Source organism: Pristiophorus japonicus, chromosome 20, assembly GCF_044704955.1.
Source record: "Pristiophorus japonicus isolate sPriJap1 chromosome 20, sPriJap1.hap1, whole genome shotgun sequence".
Classification (NCBI taxonomy): Eukaryota; Metazoa; Chordata; class Chondrichthyes; family Pristiophoridae; genus Pristiophorus; species Pristiophorus japonicus.
In genome coordinates this window covers 79099866-79123612 of record NC_091996.1, presented here as the reverse complement: position 1 = coordinate 79123612, position 23747 = coordinate 79099866, and the positions used below count along the sequence as shown (strand labels likewise).

The following is a 23747-nucleotide window of genomic DNA, read 5'->3' as shown; positions in this document are numbered from 1 at the left end:
TGCCACTTCCTTGTCTTTAATACTATCCCTGATTTCCCTTGATAGCCACAGTTGAGCCACCTTCCCTTTTTTATTTTTAAGCCAGACAGTGATGTACAATTGTTGTAGTTCATCCATGCGGTCTCTAAATGTCTCCCATTGCCCATCCACTGTCAACCCCTTAAGTATCATTCGCCAATCTATCCTAGCCAATTGACGCCTCATACCTTCAAAGCTACCCTTCTTTAAGTTCTGGACCATGGTCTCTGGATTAACTGTTTCATTCTCCATCCTAATGTCCAATTCCACCATATTATGGTCACTCTTCCCCAAGGGGCCTCGCACAATGAGATTGCTAATTAATTCTCTCTCATTACACAACATCAGTCGAAGATGGCCTCCCCCCTAGTTGGTTCCTCGACATATTGGTCCAGAAAACCATGCCTTATACACTCCAGGAAATCCTCCTCCACCGTATTGCTTCCAGTTTGGTTAGCCCAATCTATATGCATATTAAAGTCACCCATGATAACTGCTGCACCTTTATTGCATGCACCCCTAATTTCCTGTTTGATGCCCTCCGCAACATCACTACGAATGTTTGGAGGTCTGTACACAACGCCCACTAACGTTTTTTGCCCTTTGGTGTTCTGCAGCTCTACCCATATAGATTGTACATCATGCAAGCTAATGTCCTTCCTAACTATTGCAGTAATCTCCTCTTTAACCAGCAATGCTACCCCACCAACTTTTCCTTTTATTCTATCCTTCCTGAATGTTGAATACCCTTGGATGTTGAGTTCCCAGCCCTGATCATCCTGGAGCCACATCTCTGAAATCCCAATCACATCATCTCTGTTAACATCTATTTGCACAGTTAATTCATCCACCGTATTACGGATACTCCTTGCATTAAGACACAAAGCCTTCAGGCTTGTTTTTTTAACAGCCTTTGTCCTTTTAGAATTATGATGTTGTGTGGCCTTTTTTGTTTCTTGCCTTTGTTTACTGGCCTTCCACTATTGCTTTTTACCTTTCTACCATCTGTTTCTGACTCCATATTACTTTGCCCTGTCTCGCTGCATAGGTTCCCATCCCCTTGCCATATTAGTTTAAACACTCCAGAACTGCATTTGCAAATGAGCCCCCCTGCCCAAGTGCAGACCATCCCTTTTGTACAGGTCCCACTTCCCCCAGAACTGGTTCCAATGTCCCAGGAATTTGAATCCCTCCCTCTTGCACCACTGCTCAAGCCACGTATTTATTCTAACTATCCTGCTCCCTCTACTCTGATTAGCACGTGGCACTGGTAGCAATCCAGAGATTACTACCTTTGAGGTCCTACTTTTTAATTTAACTCCTAGCTCCCTAAATTCAGCTTGTAGGACCTCTTCCTGCTTCTTACCTATATCGTTGATACCTATATGTACCAACGACAACTGGCTGTTCACCCTCCCTCTCCAGAATGCTCTGCAGCCGCTACAAGACATCCTTGACCCTTGCAAAAGGGAGGCAACATACCATCATGGAGTCTCGGTTGTGGCCGCAGAAACTCCTATCTATTCCCCTTACAATAGAGTTCCCTATCACTATAGCTCTCCCACTCTTTTTCCCGCCCTTCTGTGCAGCAGAGTCACCCATGGTGCCATGAACCTAGCTGCTGGTGCCTTCCCCTGGTAAGTCATCACCCCCAACAGTATCCAAAACAGTATATCTGTTTTGGAGGGAGATGACCACAGGGGACTCCTGCACTACCTTCCTGCTCTTGTCTTGTCCCTTGGTCACCCATTCACTATCTGTCCTAACCCTTCCCTGCAGTGTGACCAACTCACTAAATGTGCTATCCACAACATTCTCGCATCGCGCATGCTCCAGAGTGAGTCCATTCGCAGCTCCAGTGCCATCATGCGGTCTGTCAGGAGCTGCAACTGGACACACTTCCCACACACATAGTAGTCAGGGACACTGGACGTGTTCCTGATTTCCCACATAGCACAGGTGGAGCATGACATGGGTCCGAGCTCTCCTACCATGACTTAACCCTTAAATTAATTTACTTACTAAAATTTACTTAAAACACCAAACAGCTACTTAGTAGTTCGCTGCCCATTAAACCACTCTAAAAGTCAAGCTAAAAGAGAGTTATATTTACCAGTCGAACAGCCAACCACTTACCAACTTGGCTGTGATGTCGCCTCTCGATTTCGCACCCCTCTATCTTTGTCTGCAGCTGGTTGGGCTAGTCTCTGGGCCTCCGTCTCCTAATCTCGCACTCCTTATCAGCTGCTCTAGTGTCAGCACTGGTAGGAAAAATAAGATAAAACAGCACCTGCCACCCCCACTTACCCTTAAAACTCACCCACTTACCAAACTCACGAATGCCACTCTATGCTGCTACACTCTGTGCTCTGCATGAGCTGCCTATTTTTAAACTGTATCTCGGTCAGATGACTCACTACTGGTCAGTCGTTTACAGAACGGGTTTTAACTAGCTGCTAATTGCCTCATAGGCAGTCACTCGGAATTCTCAGGTGACTGAAGATGCAGGTCCTGCAGACTCTGTCACAGGTGGGACAGACGGTGGTTGAAGGAACGGGTGGGTGGATGTGAAACCTGGGTTACCATGCACTCCTGCTGTCTATACTTGGCTTCAGCTTGCTCTTGGCGATGACACCCGAAGTGTTCAGCGCCTTCCCAGATGCTTCTCCACTTTGGACATGCTTGGGCCAGAGATTCCCAGGTGTCGGTGGGGATGTTGCATTTTTTCAAGGAGACTTTGAGGGTGTCCTTGAAGCATTTCCTCTGCCCACCTGCAGCTCGCTTGCCATGTTGAAACTCTGAGTAGAGCACTTGTTTTGGGAATCTTGTGTCAGGCATACGGACGATGTGGCCCGCCCCATGGAACTGATCGAGTATGGTCAATGCTTCGATGCTGTTGGCCTGAGCGAGAACACTAATGTTGGTGCGCCTATCCTGCCAAGGGATTTGCAGGATCTTGTGAGGCAGCGCTAGTGGTACTTCTCCAGCATTTTGAGGTGCCTGCTGTATATAGTCCATGTCTCTGAGCCATATAGGAGGGCGTATATTACTACTGCTCTATAGACCATGAGCTTGGTGCTGGGTTTGAGGTCCTGGTCTTCAAACACTTTCTTCCTCAGACGACCGAAGGTTGGACTGGCACACTGAAGGCGGTGTTGAACCTCGACGTCGATGTCTGCTCTTGTTGACAGTAGGCTCCCGAGGTATGGAAAATGTTCCATGTTGTTCAAGGCCTCATCGTGGATTTTGATAACCGGGGTGCAGTGCTGTGTGATGGGGGCCGGATGGTCGAGGACCTTTGTCTTACTGATGTTTAGTGCAAGGCCTATGCCCTCGTATGCCTCAGTGAAGGTGTTGACGATGGCTTGGAGTTCGGCCTCTGAGTGAGCGCAGACGCAAGTGTTACAGAATGTGGTACAGCAGGGACTGGACAACATAGAGGGTAGTCAAATCCCTTTGTTTATTTATGAAGAACAACTGAGAAAATGGTTTAAAGGAACCAGGACATAGATTATGACGTGATGCAGCCAATGGGAATGTGGATGTTGGCACGTAGGGAAGGGGAAAGAAGTGAAGATATTAGAGCAGTGGGATTGGTCTTGCCTTTGTTAAGGAAAAATGGAACTGAGACGAAATCTTGGAAGGTGTATCAGGTAGAATGGTTTGCAAGGATGGAAGACTCTGAGCTAGGTCCGATCCATAAATAGTATGAGAAATATCCAAGATATCTGATTAAGAAGGGAGGAACTTGGATAGCGCCAGATATCCAATGTTGTACTCCGAAAGGGACAACATGGGTTTGTAGTTGTTCCAGATGTGGGTTCACCCTCGACAAATTCTCCAGAATGCCAGATTGGAATAAGTAAATGGGGCAAAGACCATGTATAAAGGAAAATGACAGTATTGTGTGACTAGTACTGTTACATAAATGACTGTGGGTTCAACCTGATGCCCCATACTAGAACATCACTTTTGCTTGATTCCACCGAGAAACATGCATATCGGTGCTACAACATTGGTACTGGTACATCACCATAACTCCACTCGTCTGCAGATGGGACTGCCTCTGGAGGATGAAGCCATTCATGCCATTCCACATATTGGACACAATATATCTCCCCTGTCTCTGGCTTTAAAGATCATAATTGAGTGAATTAGGATATCCCAGAATCACAGTGCAAATGATACAGACAAATAGAGAGACAGAACAGGCAACCCCAAGCCTTGGGAATCTGAATGGTGGGAACTAGGATCTAGTGTTGAACTACATCTTTGGGCTAGACTGTTCCAGATGGGATTGGTGAGTAGTGGTGCTACTGAGCCAGTCTTAGTGATGGACTTTGGACTAATAAAGTTAAACACCAAACTGAAATGTCTTTGCGAGTTTGTTAAATCAATTGATGTGCCACCTGGTGAGCACGATAACATCAAATCAGTCAGCATTAAGAAAAAAAAAGAGCAACTTTCATGGTCACAGCACGTCCTCAAGCCCTTTACAGCCAATGAACTACTTTAGAAGTGCAGGCACTGTTGTAATGTAGGAAATGTGACAGACAATTTGTGCTCACAGCAATCTCCCATAAACAGCAACATGATAATTAGATCATCTGTTATTTAGTGGTGTTGGTTGAGGGTGTCTCTTGCGGTGTCCACCGGTACACTCATGGCCTTCCGCGAGAGGTGGGCGCGGAGGGACTGGAGTGCATCGTTACCCCCAGCAACCAAATTTTAATTTGATTTTATATGTTTTAAAGTTTAATTTGCTTTAATTGCCGGTTTTAGTGTCCCCCTCCCCTTTTATAGGGGGCACTTGTAAAAATATATCATTTTAATGCCCCAAAAAAATCACAAAAAACCCACAAAAAAAAACCAAAAACAAAAATAAATAAATAAAAAATTTTTAAAAAGAGGGCAGTTAAAAGTGTCTGGAGTGTCCCCCAGATCGGGGGGCACTTGATCTAATGTTTATTTTGTCCCTCCCCCCCCAAAAAAAAGAGTTGAGGGTGTCTCTGCTATGCTATTTAGTCGCTTCAATGTCTTCAGCTGCTGAATTCATTTCTCACATCGGTTTCCGATCTCCTGGACTTCAGTGGACATCTAGACTAAGTTTCTGCACTGGACTATACTGTAAGACTTATTTATTCATCTTGGTGACTCTAAACCTTTGCCAATTGTTTGATGTGATCAGTTCACATGTACATAGCTTTAAAAGTACATTTGCTGAGTGGATTCAAATTTAAATTGAAACCAGGTTTGCAGGTGTGATGCTCCATTCACACATCGAAGGTGAGATGGATGCTGTGGAGCACACGCTAAGTCCAGTATCTGAAGGTGATTAACAGACCGGGTTTTGTGTTTAGTGATCCTGGGCATGTTACCGACACATTCCCTCGATACAAGGCTAGGGGAGGCACTCTGGAAGGTATGAGGAACTGGGACTTGTCCCTGAGAGTAACCGAAGGTATGAGAAGTGAAATAATCCAGAGTTAGAAAGGAGAAAAGGCCCAAAATGGAGCAGTCAGTAACAGGACATTAATTAGTCTCTTATCTTGGAGACATCAAATATTGACATACTCTGTTATTTCAACATATTAAACTCCAGTCCAGTTATAGGGGTTATTAACATCAGCAGAAACAAACCCCAACTAACAGAACAAACACAATTCAGTTGGGATGCGATTAGCAGCAATAACAGTAGAATACAATCCCTGCAGTCACCTGTGAACAAGCTGGTTTCTCAGCAGGGGGGATGACCGAGTGAATCCCTTCCCACATGCAGAGCAGGTGAACGGCTTCTCCCCAGTGTGGCTGCGATGATGCATTTCCAGCTTACATGGTTTGGTTCAGTTCTGAACCCGCTGTGCGCAAAGTGTGAATAAAATCAATGAGCTGCTGATTTTCTCTGCTCAACACTGGTTTTATTGTGCTGACCCAATAAGGTGAGCCCGTGCTGGCCCAATAGGGTGAGCCCATGCCGGCCCAATAGGGTGAGCCCGTGCTGGCCCAATAGGGTGAGCCTGTGCTGACCCAATAAGGTGAGCCTGGGCTAGCCCAATAGGGTGATGTGGTGACCAGAACTATGCAAGTATTCCGGCTGTGTCCTAACTAGTGTTATACACAGTTCTAGCATAACCTCCAGAGAGAGGTGGGAGTCTGGAACTTACTGCCTGAAAGAGTAGTAGAGGCAGAAACCCTCATCACATTTACAAAAGTACTTGGATGTGCACTGGAAGTGCCGTAATCGACAGGGCTACGGACCAAGAGCTGGAAAGTGGGATAAGGCTGGATAGCTCTTTTTAGGCTGCACAGTCATGATGGGCCACATGGCCTCCTTCTGTGTTGTAAACTGCTATCACTCCATGACACCAATCTCCTCCTGTCTGATATAAACCAATATCACAGTCACTGCCACCAATCCCCTCCTGTCTAATATAAACCCACCCACATTCACTGCCACCAATCTCCTCCGGTCTGATATAAACTAAATATCATCAGCATAGGCAGTCCCACGGAGTCGAGGATGACCTGCTTCTACATTACAAATGAGGTCTCAGATGTCTGTAAGTCCAATGCACAGTTCTGGTCACCACATCACCCTATTGGGCGAGCCCAGGCTCACCTTATTGGGTCAGTCTCTGTCGCAGATTGGACAGACGGTGGTTGAAATTACATTGGTTGAAGTGCCGGTTTGTCGAAGTGCTTGGGTTGTCGTGTGCTCCTTCCGCCGTATGCGCTTGGTCTCTGCTTGCTCCAGGTAAAGAGATGCGAAGTGTTCGACGCCCTCACGGATTATTCTCTTCCATTTTCAGCGATCTTGCGCCAGGTCATCCCACAGAGTCGGTGAGGATGCTGAACTTCTTCAAGGAGGCCTTGAGGGTGTCCTTGAAATATTTTCTCTGCCCGCCCCCACCCCCCCTCGTGTCAAAGCTCCGAGCAGCGCGCTTGCTTTGGGACTCTCGTATCGAGCATATGGATGATGTGGCCCGTCCATGGTAGCTGATCGAGCGTGTTCAATGCTGAGGATGTTGGCCTGCGCGGGAACAGATGTTGGTGTACCTATCTTGCTAATGGATTTGCAGGATCTTCCAGAGGCAGCGTTGATGGTACTTCTCCAGTGCTTTGATGTGCCTACTGTACATAGTCCATGTCTGAGAAGCATGTATGAGGGCAGGCAGATATCACTACTGCTCTGTAGACCATGAACATTGTGCCGGATTTAAGGTTCTGGTCTTCAAACACTCTATTTCTTAGGTGACCAAAGGCTGCACGAGCACACTGAAGGCGGTATTGGACCTCATCATCAGTACCTGCCCTTGTTGACAGTAGGCTTCGGAGGTATGAAAAATGGTTCACGTTAACCAAGGCCTCATCATCATGGATTTTGATAATCGGGAGGGTGGAGTGGGGTTGCAGTGCTGTGCAGCGGGAGCAGGTTGATAGAGCACCTTTGTTTTCCAGATGTTTAGTGTAAGGCCCATGCTCTCAGACGCTATGGTGAACGTGTTGACGATGGTTTGGAGTTCGTACTCTGAGTGAGCACCGACTCAATGCCAGCTGCATATTGTAATTCGATGACAGAGGATGGCACGACCTTGGATCTGGTCTGAAGGCGATGGAGGTTGAACAGTTTCTTGTTTGTTCTATAGATTATCTCCACTCCAGCGGGAAGCTTACTGATGGTGAGATGTAGCATTGCAGCAAGGAAGATCGAGAAGAGCGTCGGTGCAATGACACAGCCTTGCTTCACCCCTGTCCATACATGAATTGGGTCTGTGGTGAATCCATTGGTCAGGATCACAGCTTGCATGTTATCATGACGCAAGAGGAGGATGGTGACACATTTTTGAGGACAGCTGAATTTGTAGAATACACTCCATATTCACTAAATACATTCAAAAAGGAGTTAGATGTAGTCCTTACTCCTAGGGGGATCAAGGGTATGGCGAGAAAGCAGGAATGGGGTACTGAAGTTGCATGTTCAGCCATGAACTCATTGAATGGCGGTGCAGGCTCGAAGAGCCAAATGGCCTACTCCTGCACCTATTTTCCATGTTTCTAATCCCTCACGGTTGACAGTGCCAAAGGCCTTGGTCAGGTCAAAGAGGGTTGAACCAATCCCACAATCACTGACACCAAGCTCCTCCCATGTGATATAAACCAACCCTTGTCACTGGCACCAAGTGGACTGGGGAAATATGTTAAAGGGTAAGACTGTAGAAACGCAGTGGCAAATATTTAAGGAGATATTTCATAACTCTCAGCAAAGATTTATTCAAGTGAGAAATAAAGATGCTAAGAGAAGGATGAACCATCCCTGGATAACTAAGGAAGTAAAGGATGGTATCAAATTGAAAAAAGAGGCATACAATGTTGTGAAGGACAGTGGAAGGCCAGAGATTGGGAAATTTTTAGAAACCAGCAAAGGACAACTAAAAAAAAATTATAAAGACAGAAGATAGCAGATGAGAGCAAACTAGCAAGAAATATAAAAACAGACAGTAAGAGCTTCTACAGGTATATAAAAAGGAAACGAGCAGCTAAAGTAAACGGTGTTCCCTTAGAGGATGAGACTGGAGAATTACTAATGGGAAACATGGAAATATGGCAGAGATTTTGAACAAATATTTTGTATCCGTCTTCATGATGGAGGACACGAAAAACATCCCAATAGTTGATAATAAAGGAGCTACTGCAGGGGGAGGGGGGGAAGAGGGGAGAATTAAAACAGTCACTATCACAAGAGATAAAGTACTAAGCAAACTAATGGGACGAAAGGTGCACAAGTCCTGCAGACCTGACGACATGCATCCTAGGGTCTTAAAATAAGTGGTTGCAAAGGTAGTGGATGCATTGGTTATAATCTGCCAAAACTCCCTGAAATATGGAGAGATCCCAGCGGACTGGAAAAACGCAAATGTTAAACTCCCATTTAATAAAGAAGGGAGACAGAGAGCAGGAAACTACAGACCAGTTAGCCTACCATCTGTCATTGGGAAAATACTGGAGTCCATCATTAAGGAAGTAGTAGCAGGACATGTAGAACATCATATTGCAGTCAAGCAGATTCAGCATGGTTTTACGAAAGGGAAATCATGTTTGACAAATTTGCTGGAGTTGTTTGAGGATGTAATGAGCCGAGTGGATAAAGGAGAACCGGTTGATGTCAAATATTTGCATTTCCAGAAAGCATTCAATAAGCTGCCACACAAAAGGTTACTGCACAAGCTAAGAGTCAAGTGGTTGGGGGTAATATATAAGCATGGATAGAGGTTGGCAAACTGTGACTAGTGGGATTCCGCAGAGATCAGTGCTGGGCCTCAAATATTTATAATTTATATTAATGATTTGGATGAAGGGCAATGCAGCCAAATTTGCTTATGATGCAAATACAGGTGGGAATGCAAGTTGTGAGGAGGCCGCAAAGAATCTACAAAGGGATATTGATAGGATCACTGGGCAAAAATCTGGCAGATGGACTATAATGTGGTAAAATGTCAGGTTATCTCCTTTGGTAGAAAAAATAAAAAAGCAATTTATTATTTAAATGGGACAGTTACAAAATGCTGTAATACAGAGGGATGTGGGGGTTCTTGGACATGAAACTCAAAAAGTTAGCATGCAGGTATAGCAAGTAATCAGGAAGGCAAATGGAATGCTGGCCTTTATTGCAAGGGGGATAGAGTATAAAAGTAGGGAGGCCCTGCTACAACTGTGCAGGGCATTGGTAAGAGCACACCTGAGTACTGCACACAGTTTTGGTCTGGACTTGTCTCCATTCCTGTTCCGAGGGGATTGTTGCACCAGACGGGAGGGACAACATTTGGGGACACTGATTCCCCACCAATTCCCATTCCCCTTCTTTCTGGTGGATAATGGAGGGGCCATTGTGTGTAATATGTAAGTCAGTAAGAATTGTCAGCAAGCTTGTTCTAATGGGAGATTTTATTCGGTGGAAACTTTGACACTATTTTAGATTTTGCACCAAAGATCATTTTAGGATTAAAGTAAAAGTTCATAATTTAATTTCAAACTGAATTTCTGTTCAGAGTCGCTGAATTAAGGATAAAGATAACACACAGTGTTTCTTAAATGGTCACTGCAGCCCCGAGAACACAATCAGCAATATATCCAGAATATTAAAGTCCAGCCCAGTTATAGGGTTATTAACATCAGCAGAAACAAACCCCAACTGTCAGAATGAACATGGTTCAGTCGGAATGTGATTAACAGCAGCAATAACAGCAGATTCCAACCGCTGCAGTCACTTGTGAACTCGCTGGTGTCCCAGCAGGTCAGATGACGGAGTGAATCCCTTCCCACACTCTGAACAGGTGAATGGCCTCTCCCCAGTGTGAACTCGCTGGTGAGTTCCAAAGTGGGATGACCGAGTGAATCCCTTCCCACACATGGGGCAGGTGAATGGCCTCTCCCCAGTGTGACTGTGTTGATGAATTTCCAGCGCAGGCAGTGATCTGAATACCTTCCCACAGTCACCACATTTCCACGGTTTCTCCATGGTGCGGGTATCCTTGTGACTCTCCAAAGTTGGACGATCAGTTGAAGCCTCGCCCACGTACATAACACGTTTACAGTTTCTCTGCACTGTGAATGGTGCAGTTTTTTCAGGCTGTGTAACTGGCTAAAGCTCTTTCCACAGTCAGTGCACTGGAACACTCACTCGGGTGTGTGCGTCTTGGTGCCTTTCCAGTCACATACACAGTTGAAATCTATTCCCAGAGGCAGAACAGACAAGCATTTCTCCTTCCACTTTCAAAGGCCAATGATATTCAACTTCTGATGAATCGATTGACTCCGTCAGATCTTGACGTGATGTTTGGTTTGTGTTTCCTGTCTGAAAATGTCCCCTTCTAATACGCTGCAAAAGGAGATAGCAAAACTCATCACTGTCAGCACAGGACAGAAATTCAGAATAGGCAAATCTAGTTTCCATGGAACATTCTTTTCTCTCTTGTTCTTCCAAAGCTGTAAATCCCTGCCCCACACATTGTCCCTCCTGCTGTGTTGAAATCCAAACCCATCGCACATTTCTAGACTGTTTCTCCTCCACTCCCACTTATAACCACTAATTCTGGCTGGGTTCAGAAATACACTCACTGGGTCCCATCCCTGTAGATGCTGTCACTGGCTGGGTTCAGTTCTACACTCACTGGTTCCCCTCCCACTCCTCCCCTGAAGGTGCTGACACTGGCTGGGTTCAGTTCTACACTCACTGGTTCCCCTCCCACTTCTGCCCTGAAGATGCTGACCCTGGCTGGGTTCCGATGTACACTCACTGGTTTTCCTCTCCCCAGAAGGTGCTGACTCTGGCTGGTTTCAGTTCTACACTCATTGGTTCCCCTCGCTCTCCACCCCTGAAGATGCTGACTCAGGCTGCGATCACTTCTACACTCACTGGCTCCCCTCCCTCCCATCTCTCTCCTGTCCTGAAGGTGCCCAGTCTGGCTGCCTTCAGTTCTACACTCAATGGTTCTCGTCCCTTTCCTCCTCTGAAGATACTGACTCTGGCTGGGTTCAATTTTACACTTCCTGGTTCCTCTCCCTCTCCTCCCCTGAAGTTGCTGACTCTGGCTGAGTTCAGTTCTATACTCACTGGTTCCCCTCCATCCCATCGCTCTCCTCCCTGGAAGGTGCTGATTCTGGCTGTGTTCAGAAATAAATTCTGGTTCCCATCCCTCTACTTTCCCCTGAAGGTGCTGACTCTGGCTGGGTTCAATTCTACACTCACTGGTTCCCCTCCCTCTCCTCCCCTAATGGTGCTGACTCTGGCTGGGTTCAGCTCAACACTCACTGGTTCCCTTCCCAACCCCCTCTCTTGCTCTCTCCTGCCGGTGCTGATTCTAGCTGGGTTCAGTTCTACACTCACTGGTTCTCCTCCCCCTCATCCCCTGAAGGTGTCGACTCTGACTGGGTTCAGTTCTACACTCACTGGTTCCCCTCTCTCTCTCCACCCCCTGCAGTTGCTGACTCTGGCTGGGTTCAGTTCTATGCTCACTGGTTCCCCTCCCTCCCATCTCTCTCCTCCCCTGAAGACACTACTTTTGGGTTCAGATATAGACTCTCTGGTTCCCCTCCCTCTCACCCCCAAAAGATGCTGACTCACACTGTGTTCAGTTCCGCATTCACTGGTTCCCCTCCACCTCCCTCCCATGAAGGTGCTGACTCTGGTTGGGTTCAGTTCTGAACTCATTAGTTCCCCTTCCTTCCCTTGAAGGTACTGATTCTGACTGGTTTCTCTTCGACAGACACTGAAATCGCTCACTTTGTTCCTTCAACAAGATGGCCGCGCAAGCGCTGTACTATTCACTAAATGAAGATGGCGTAGCGCTGAACCTGACTCCCTGTACCAACATGGCACCGTTAGCCTGGGCCTGTGACTGGGATAAAGCCCCGAAGCTGCAACCGCCAATATTCTGGTTATTATTCCGAGCTTGCGGCAGGCACCGGTTGTTTATGGAACTCCGCGGCTCCCTGCTGGTCTATTACTCCCCTTCGCTCCGCGGAAAATGACATCTCTGTGGAACCTGTGTGAACCGTGTCATCCCCGCCATTACACGCACCGCTTATGCTCCAAACACAGTCAGGTCCCGCGCCTGCGCACTGAGCTCCTGTCGTCTGGATCGGCACAGTCTCCCCCGCGGGGCATGCTGGGTACATAAGACCATGAGAAATCGGGGCAGGAGTGGGTCACCAGCCGCCCCCGAGCCTGCTCCTCATTCAATAAGATCATGACCTCATAGGCTCAGCTCCACTTCCCTGCTCACTCCACATAATCTTTTACTCCCTTACCACACCTGGTGTACTGTGCACAGTTTTGCCCTCCGTATCTAAGGTATACTTGTCTTGCTTAGATATAGATTAAAGCTCCCTCAACACTGTCCCACCAGACATTCCAAGGGCAGTTACAACACATGTTAGATATGGAGTATATCTCCCTCTGCCCTGTCCCAAGCATTCCAGAGTAGATACTGCATTGGTTAGATACAGAATAAAGCTCCCTCTACACTGTCACATCAAACACTCCCAGGACAGGAACAGGATGGGACAGATAACGAGTAAAGCTCCCTCTACGCTGTCCCATCAAACACTCCCAGGACAGGTACAGCACGGGTTAAATACAGAGTAAATCTCCCTCTACACTGTCCCATCAAACACTCCCAGGACAGGTACAGCATGGGATAGATTACGAGTAAAGCTCCCTCTATGCTGTCCCATCAAACACTCCCAGGACAGGTACAGCACGGGTTATATACAGAGTAAAGCTCCCTCTACACTGTCGTAAAGAATCTCAGGGTAGGTACTAGACAGGTTAGATACAGAGTAAAGCTCCCTCAACATTGTCCCATCAAACACTGCCAGGGCCGGTACAACACATGTCAGACACTGAGTATATCTCCCCCAAACACTCCAGGGCAGGAACAGCACGGGATAAGTACAGAATAATTTATCCCTCTACACTGTCACAACAAACAATCCTAGGGCAGGTACAGCACATGTTAGAAACAGAGTGAAGCTCTCTCTACACTGACCCATCAAACACTCCCAGGGCAAGTACAGCATAATTTAGATGCGTAGTAAACCTCTCTCTAAATAGCCAATCCAAAAATGCCCAGGACAGGCACAACACCGGTTAGATACAGAATAAAGCTTCCTTTACACTGTCCCATCAAACTTTCCCAGGGCAGGTACAACATGGGTTAAATACAGAGTAAAGCTCCCTCTATACTGTTCCACCAGACGTTCCCAGAGCAGATACAGCACAGGTTAGACACAGAGTACATCTCCCTCTATTCTGTCTCACCAGACATTCCCAGGCAGGCACAGCGAATGTTAGATACAGAGTAAATGAAGAAAAGACACAGTGTTCTTTTGCTCGTGTTGGTTATTTAGTCTCAGCCCCGAGTACAGAATAAAGTTCCCTCTATGCTGTCCCATCAAACAGTCCCACAACAGGCACAGCATGGGTTAGTCAGAGTAAAGCTCCCCATAAACTGATCCATAAAACACTTCAATCACAGGTACAGCACGGGTTAGATAAGAATAGAACTCACTTTACACTGTCCAGCAGCACTCCTAGCACCAGTTACATACAGAGTAACGCTCCCTCTACATTGTCCCATCAAATATTCCCAGGACAAGTGCAGCATGGGTTAGATACAGAGTAAAGCTCCCGCTACGCTAACCCACCAAACACTTCCAGGGCAAGTACTGCATTGATTAAATACAGAGTAAATATCCTTCTACATTGTCCCATCAACCACTCCCAGGGTAGGTAAAGCACGGGTTAGATACAGAGTAAATCTCCATCTACATTGTTCCATCAAACACTCAGAGGGAAGATACAGCATGGAAAAGCTTGCTGTACGCTAGCCCATCAAAAGCTGCCAGGGCAGGTACAGCACGGGTTAGTTAGAAAGATTTAGGCTGGGTGTTCCAGAACTTGTGGCCTGGGTAACAGAAGGTTGAACAATTATAATCAGGGATGCTCAGGAAGACAGATATCTCATGGGACAGAGGGGTCGGGTGTTGTGGGCCTGGAGGAGATTACAGAGCTCGGGAGCGGTGAGGGATGGAGGGATTTGAAAATAAGTATTAGAATTTTGAAATCAAGGCATTGCTTAACCAAAAGCCAATGTAGGTCAGCGAGCACAGTGGTGATGGGTGAGCTGGATTTGGTGTGAGTTAGGACATGGGCAGCCGACTTTTGGATCAACACTTTTTGCAGGGTAGAATGTGGGAGGAGTGCATTGGAATAGACAAATTCCAAAGTAACAAAGACATGGATGAGGGCTTAAGCAGTGGATGAGCTGAGGCAAGACTGTAGATGGGTGATGTTGCAGAGATGGAAATAGGCAGCCTTCGTTATGCTGTGGATCTGTGGTCAAAAACTTATTTCAGGGTCAAGTATGACACCAAGGTTGCGAACAGTCTGGTTCTGCCTCGGACAGAAGGTGGGGAGAGGGATGGAGTCAGTGGCTAGGGAACGGATGTTGTGGCAATGACAATTACAAATATCAGAATATTTCACAGGCTATCATGTGCAAGATATGTGGATGAGTTTTTAAAATTAAATCGGTTCCAAAAACTTGTTAACTGATGCATAAGATTTGAAATCCCTTATTTCTGTAAGACAGTTCAATAAAGCGGTGGTTCAAAGGATTAGAGCTGAGTTTAAAGTGAGACACTACAGTTCAGTCTACTACAACCAGAACGCATGTGCTCAAACGGAACAAGTTTGGTGTTTGATATGATAGAAGGCAAACTAGGTGAGAAATGATATAAGTTAGATTAAGAAAAAGCCCTAAACTGGAACAGTCAATAACAGAACATCAATCAGTCTCCTCTGATCATGGAGGGATCAATATTCGACACACTGCGTTTGAAACAAAGATAATTGATTCAACATTTATACACAATATTAATCTCCAGCTCAGGTATAGGGTATAAGATCATCAGAAACAAACAAGAGCTGCCAGAATGAACATGGTTCAGTGCCCAGTGCAATCCCAGTAAATTCTGTTCTATTCACAAATGCAATCTTTCTCCTCAGTCCATTTAAAACTGAGATGAGGTGGAATTTCTTCTCTCAGAGGGTTGTAAATCTGTGGAATTCGCTGCCTCAGAGAGCGGTGGAACCTGGATCATTGAATAAATTTAAGACAGAGATAGGCAGTTTTTTAGCCGTTAAGGAATTAAGGGGTTTTGGGGAGCGGACGGGGAAGTGGAGCTGAGTCGATGATCAGACCAGCCATGATCTTATTGAATGGGGAGCAGGCTCGGGGGGGGGGGGGGGGGGGGCCGGGGGGCCCACTCCTGCTCCGATTCCGCAGAGTTTTATTTACCCAGCATGCCCCACGGGGAGAATGCGTCGCACCCAGTCTACAGGAGCTCAGTGCGCAGGTGCGGGCCCTGACTGTTTGGAGCATGAGCGGTGAGTGTAATGGCAGAGGAGACACGGTTTGCATAGGTTCCACGGAGCGGACGGGAGTAATGAACAAGCGGAGAGCCGGTGAGACTTCATAACCAACTGGTGCCTGCCGTAAGCTCGGAATAATAACCGGAATATCGGCGGTTGCAGCTTCGGTGCTTTCTCCCGGCCACAGGCCCAGGCTAATGGTGGCCATCTTGGTACAGGAAGGCAGGTTCAGCGCTCCGCCATCTTGATTTAATGAGTGGCACAGTGCATGCATGGCCATTTGAGACAGGGACAAAGTGAACGATGTCAGTGTCTGTGGAATTGAACCCAGCCAGAGTCAGGACATTCAGGGGAGGGGTACCAGTGAGTGTAGAACTGAACCCAGCAGAGTGAGCACCTTCAGAGGAAGAGAGGAAGGGGAAATCAGTGAGTGTAGACCTGAACCCAGCCAGAGTCAGCTCCTTTAGGAGAGGGAGGGAGTGGAACCAGTGAGTATAGAACTGAAATGAGCCAGGGTCAGAACCAAAAGCGGAGGAGACAGAGGGGAACCAGTTAGTCTTGAACTGAATCCAGCCAGAGTCAGCAGCTTCAGGAATGGAGAACTGAACCCAGCCAGAGTCAGCACCTGCAGGGAAGGGGAACCAGTGAGTGTAGAACTGTGAACCCGGCCAGAGTCAGCATCTTTAGAAGAGGAAGGGCAACCATTGAGTGAAGAACTGAACCCAGCCAGAATCAGATTCTGGAGGGGAGGGCGGGGAACCAGTGAGTGTAGAACTGAACCCAGCCAGAGTCAGGACCTTCAGGGGTGGAGAGAGAGGGGAACCAGTGAGTGAAGAACTGAACCCAGACACAGTCAACACCTTCAGGGGAGGGAACCCAGTGAGTGTAGAACTGAACCCAACCAGAGTCAGCACCTTCAATGGAGGAGGGGGAGGGGAACTAGTTGGTGTAGAACTGAACCCAGTTCGAATTGGTGGTGAAAACTGGGAGTGAAGTAGAAAAACTCTAGAGACGTGCATGGGTTTGGATTTCAGCACAGCAGGAGGGACAATGTGTAAGACAGGAATTTACAGCTTTGGAAGAACAAGAGAGGAAAGAATGTTCCACGGAAACTGGATGTGTCTATTCTGAATTTCTGTCTTTTACTTACAGTGATGAGTTTTGTTATCTCCTTTTACAGCGTATTAGAAAGGGAGATTTTCAGACAGGAAACACAAACCAAAAATCACGTCAAGATCTGACGGAATCAATTGATTCTTCAGTACCTTGATAACATCGGCCTTTGAAAGTGGAAGGGGAAATGTTTTTCTGTTCTAGCTGTGGAAAAAGATTTCAAATACCATGGTGCCTGGAAAGGCACCGAGACACACCCCACCGAGTGAGAGTGTTTCAGTGCACTGCCTGTTGAAAGAGCTTTAACAAGTTACACAGCCTGAAAAAAATCCCACCATTCACAGCGCGGAGAAACTGTAAATGTGTTGTGTGTGTGGGCGAGGCTTCAACTGATCGTCCAAGCATGGAGAGTCACAATGATACCACACCATGGAGAAACTGTGGAAATGTGGTGACTGTGGGAAGGTATTCAGATCACCATCTGCGCTGGAAATTCATCGACTGGGGAGAGACAGTTCACTTGCCCTGTATATGGGAAGGAACTCACTCGGCCATCCAATCTGCTGACACACCAATGAGTTCACACTGGGGAGAGGCCGTTCACCTGCCCTGAGTGTGGGGAGGGATTTACTCTGTCATCCAATCTGCTGACACACCAGCGAGTTCACAAATGACTGCAGGGGTTGGAATCTGTTGTTATTGCTGCAGTTAATCACATCCCAACTGAACCATGTTCATTCTGACAGTGGGGGTTTGTTTCTGCTGATGTTAATAACCCTATAACTGGGCTGGACTTTAATATTCTGGATATTGCTGATTGCAACCCCGAGAACACTGTCCATTTAAGAAATGCTGTGTGTTATCTTTCCCCTTAATTCAGTGACTCTCAACAGAAATTCAGTTTGCAATAAAATTAAGAACTTCTACTTTAATCCTAAATTGATCTTTAGTTCAAAATCTTGCCAAGTATTCACCCCCCCCCCCACTGTCTGATGTAGCAATCACCTCGGCATGGGAATGGAGACAAGTCCAGACCAAAACTGCGCAGTACTCCAGGTATGGTCTTACCAATGCCCTGTACAGTTGTAGCAGGACTTCACTACTTTTAAACTCCATCCCCCTTGCAATAAAGGCCAGCATTCCATTTGCTTATTGATTACTTGCTGTGCATGCATGCTAACTTTTTGTGTTTCAGGTACAAGAACCCAAACATCCCTCTGTACTACAGCATTTTTTAATCGTCCCCATTTCAATAATAATTTGCTTTTTTATTTTTCCTATCAAAGGGGATAACCTGACATTTTGCCACATTTCACCCATCTGCCAGATTTTTGGCCACTCACTGAGCCTATCTATATCCCTTTGTAGATTCTTTGCATCCTCCTCACAACTTACTTTCCCACTTATCTTTGTATCATCAGCAAATTTGGCTGTGTTACACTCGGTCCCTTCATCCAAGTCATTAATATAAATTGTTAATAGTTGAGGCCCCAGCACTGATCACTGCAGCACTTCACTAGTTACAGTTTGCCAACTTGAAAATGACTTATTTATTCCGTCTCTGTTTACTGTTAGTTAGCCAATCCTCTATCCATGCTAATATATTACCCCCAACCCCGTGAGCTCTTAGCTTGTGCAGTGACCTTTTGTGTGGCAGCTTATTGAATGCTTCTGGAAATCCAAATATGCAACATCAACTGGTTCTCCTTTATCCACTCTGCTCGTTACATTCTCAAAAAACTCCAGCAAATTTGTCAAACATGATATCCCTTTTATAAAACCATGCTGACTCTGCTTGACTGCAACATGATTTTCTTAATGTCCTGCTACTACTTCCATAATGATGGACTCCAGTATTTTCCCAATGACAGATGGTAGGCTAACTGGTTTATAGTTTCCTGCTCTCTGTCTCCCTCCTTTCTTAAATAGGAGTGTTACATTTGCGGTTTTCCAGTCCGCTGGGACCTCTCCACAATTCAGGGAATTTTGGTAGATTACAACCAATGCATCCACTATCTCTGCAGCCAATTCCTTTAAGATCCTAGGATGCATGCCATCAAGTCCAGGGGACTTGTCCACCTTTAGTCCCATTAATTTGATTAGTACTTTATCTCTAGTGATAGTGACTGTATTAAGTACCCCCCCCCCCCAATAGCTCCTTGATTATCAACTGTTGGGATGTTTTTCGTGTCATCTGCTGTAAAGACTGATACAAAATATTTATTCAAAATCTCTGCCATTTCCGTGTTTCCCAATATTAATTCTTCAGTCTCATCCTCTACTCATTTCCTTTATATATACCTGTCGAAGCTCGTACTGTCTGTTATTATATTTCTTGCTAGTTTGCTCTCATATGCTATCTTCCTTGTCTTTATCATTTTTTTAAGTCGCCTTTTGCTGGTTTCTAAAACATTCCCAATCCTCTGACCTTCCACTGTCCTTTGCAACAGTGTATGCCTTTTTTTCAATTTGATACTATCCTTTACTTCCTTAGTTAACCATCCTTCTCTTCGCATCTTTATGTCTCACTTAAATAAATCTTTGCTGAGAAGTTATGAAATATCTCCTTAAATGTTTAACATATTTTCCCAGTCCACTTGGTGTCAGTGACAAGTGTTGGTTTATATCACATGAGAGGAGATTGGTGTCAGTGACTGTGGGGTAGGTTCAACCTTCTTTGACCTGATCACTGTCAACTGTGAAGGATTATGGAGTGTACTTTACAAATCCGGCTGTCCTCAAAAATCTGTCACCATCCTCCGCTTGCTTCATGATAACATTCAAGCAGTGATCCTGACCAATGGATCCACCACAGACCCAGTTCATGTACGGACTGGGGAGAAGCAAGGCTGTGTCACTGCACCGATGCTCTTCTCGATCTTCCTTGCTGCAATGCTACATCTCACAGTCAGTAAGCTTCCCGCTGGAGTGGAGATAATCTATAGAATGAACGGGAAACTGTTCAATCTCCATCACCTTCAGACCAGATCCAAGGTCGTTCCATCCTCTGTCATCGAATTACAATATGCAGATGATGCTTGCATCTGCGCTCACTCAGAGGATGAACTCCAAACCATCTTCAACACATTCACCGTAGCGTCTGAGAGCATAGGCATTACACTAAACATCCATAAAACAAAGGTGCTCTATCAACCTGTCCCCACCAGACACCAATGCACCCCCCTCCGACCCCCTCAGATAATCAAAATCCACGATGAGGCCTTGGACAACCTGGATCATTTTTCATACCTCGGGAGCCTACTGTCAACAAGGGCAGATATTAATGATGAGGTCCAACACTGCCTTCAGTGTTCCAGTGCAGCCTTTGGTCACCTAAGAAATAAAGCTCATGGTCTACCGAGCAGTAGTGATACCTGCCTGCCCTCAGACATGGACTATGTACAGCAGGCACATCAAAGCACTGGAGAAGTACCATTAACGCTGCCTCCGGAAGATTCTGCAAATCCTTTGGCAGGATAGGCGCACGAACATCTGTTCTCGCACAGGCCAACATCCTCAGCATTGAAGCATTGACTACGTATGATCAGCTCCGATGGACAGGCCACATCGTCCATATGCCCGATACTCCCAAAGCAAGCATTCTACTCGGAGCTTCAACAAGGCAAGCGAGCCCCAGGGAAGCAGAGGAAATGCTTCAAGGACACCCTCAAGGCCTCCTTGAAGAAGTTCAACATCCCCACCGACACCTGGGAATCCCTGGCGCGTGATTGCTGAAAGTGGAAGAGAATAATCTGTGAGGGTGTCGAACACTTTGAGCCACTCGCCTGGAGCAAGCAGAGACCAAGCGCATACGATGGCAGGTGAGCACGACAACCCAAGCACTTCAACAAACCGGCCTTCAACCAACGTACTTTCAACCACCATCTGTTGAACCTGCGACAGAGGCTGTAGCTCCCGCATTGGACTTAACAGGCACCTGAGACCTCATTTTTAACGTGGAAGCAAGTCATCCTTGACTTCAAGGGAATGCCTATAATAATGATGGTTGGTTTATATCAGACAGGAGGGGATTGGTGTCAGTATCTGTGGGGTTGGTTTATATCAGACAGGAGGGGATTGGTGTCAGTAACTGTGGGGTTGGTTTATATCAGACAGGAGGGGACTGGTGTCATGGAATCATAGCAGCTTACAACACAGAAGGAGGCCATTTGGCCCATCGTGTCTGTGCGGCAGAAAAAGAACTATCCACCCTAATCCACTTTCCAGCTCTTGGTCCGTAGCCCTGTAGGTTACCGCACTTCAAGTGCATATCCAAGTACTTTTGTAAATGAGATGAAGGTTTCTGCCTCTCCTGCTCTTTCAGACAGTAAGTTCCAGACTCCCACCTCCCTCTGGAGGTTATACTAGAACTGTGTAAAACATTAGTTAGGCCGTAGCTAGAGTATTCGCACAATTCTGGTCACCACATTACAGGAAATATGTGATATGCACTAGAGAGGGTACAGAGGAGATTTACGAGGGTGTTACCTGGATTGAAGAATTTGAGCTACGAGGAAAGTTTGGATGGGCTGATGTTGTTTTCTTTGGAATAGAGGAGGCTGAGGGTAGACTTAATTGAGGTGTACAAAATTATGAGGCTCCCAGATGAGGTGGATAGGAAGAACTTAAGAACATGACAAATAAATAGAAGCAGGAGTAGGCCATTTGGCCCCTCGAGCCCGCTCCACCATTCAATAAGATCATGGCTGATCTGATCTTGGCCACAACTCCACTTCCCTGCCCTCTCACCATAAACCGTTGATTCCCTCATCTTTCAAAAATCTGTCTATCCCCACCTTAAATATATTCAATGACCCAGCCTCCACAGCTTCCCGAGGTAGAGAATTCTGAAAGATGAAATTCTTCCTCATTTCCATTTTAAATGGACAATCCCTTATTCTGAAACTATACCTCCTAGTTCTCGATTCCCCCACAAGGGGAAGCATCCTTTTTGCATCAACCCTGTCAAGCCCCCTCAGCACCTTATACATTTCAATAAGATCACCTCTCGTTCTTCTAAACTCCAATGAGTATAGGCCCAACCTGCTCAACCTATCTTCATATGACAACCCCTTCATCTCAGGCATCAACCTCGTGAACCTTCTCTGAACTGCCTCGTGAACCTTCTCTGAACTGACTTATTTCCCTTCGCAGAGAGGTCAATAACCAGGGGGCACAGATTGAAAGTAATTGGTAAAAGATTTGTAGGGGAGTTGAGGAGAAACTTTTCACACAAAGGGTGCTGGGGGTCTGGAACTCACAGCCTGAAAGGAGAGAGGCAGAAACCCTCACCACAATTGAAACGTACTTGGATATGCACTGGAAGGGCCATAACCTACAATGTTGTGGAGCAAGAGCTGGAAAGTGAGATTAGGCTGGATAGCTCTTTTTCGACCGGCACAGACACAGTGGGCCGAATGGTCTCCTGTTGTGCCGTAAATTTCTATGATTCTGTGATAGTTGAAATCCCCGACTATTGCTGCCGAATTGGTTTTGCACTTCTCAGAATCATTCCTACATATTTGCATTTCTATCTCCCTCTGACTGTTTATATTACACTCGCAACATTGGGATTGCCCCTCTTTTCTTCATCAGTTGAACACATATGGCCTCATCTGATGCTCCTTCCAACATATCATCCTAACGAAGTGTCTTGCCCCAGTCAAACAGCATGCCTCCCTCAGTCCTGTTTCTCGGCACCACCTGCATGGAATGATTTGGTTTGGGAGGCGGGAGGGGGCTTCTCATAATGAATATAAGAAATAGGAACAGGAGTAGGCCATACGGCCCTTCGAGCCTGCTCCGTCATTTAACTCGAGCATGGCTGATCCGATCATGGACTGAGGTACACTTCCCTGCCCGCTCCTCATAACCCCTTATCGGTTAAGAAACTGTCTATCTCTGTCTTAAATTTATTCAATGACCCAGCTTCCACAGCTCTCTGAGGTGGGGGGGGGGGGGGTGGGTGGGGGCGAGGCTTGTTGCCTGGCAGTCCAAAAAGTGCAGTACAAATAGTTCCATGGGTTAATAAACAGCCCGAGTGCAGGCCCAGGTCCAAGACACAACACTTCGCATCATCCGCTTCACACACACCCTGGCTTGGCCCCAGGCTGCGAATCACAGCCCGCAGGCCACGTATTTTCCCCCCGGTTCCAGCACCAGTCAGTGAGCGTCTGGGAGAGCCGGGTCAGCACCCTCCATCTTGGGCAGCGCGGGGGAGCAGGCTCAGTGGCTACCATCTTGGTCAGGGAGGGGGTAGATGGCTCACCGGCTGCCATCTTGGTCAGGGCGGGGGGAGAGGGCTCAGCGGCTGCCATCTTGGTCAGGGCGGGTCTCGCGATGCATGCGCGGCCCTTTGGGCGGGGACAAAGTGTGGGCGGCGTTTCAAGGTATCTGTCAGTTTGATTGGACCACATGTTTGTGCCCAGGTCACTGGCCCCTGAAAGGGAACCTTGTTGTGCTGATTGTTGTCTGTTGACCCTGGGCCAGTCCGGGCTCACCCTATTGGGCCAGTACAGGCTCACCCTATTGCGCCAGCCCAGGTTCACCCTATTGGGTCAGCTCACGCTCACCCTATTGGGCCAGTCTGGGCTCACCCTATAGGGCCAGCCCGGGCTCACCCTATTGGGCCAGCACAAAAAAAAGTGTCCAGCAGAGAAAATCAACAGCTCATATATGTTAT

The 23747-nt window shown here is 46.7% G+C and overlaps 1 pseudogene; it reads left to right on the top strand.

Moving 5' to 3' along the window:
* The window catches only part of LOC139232785 (zinc finger protein 850-like), a 146609-nt pseudogene that overhangs the window by 37719 nt on the left and 85143 nt on the right, over window positions 1-23747 (top strand).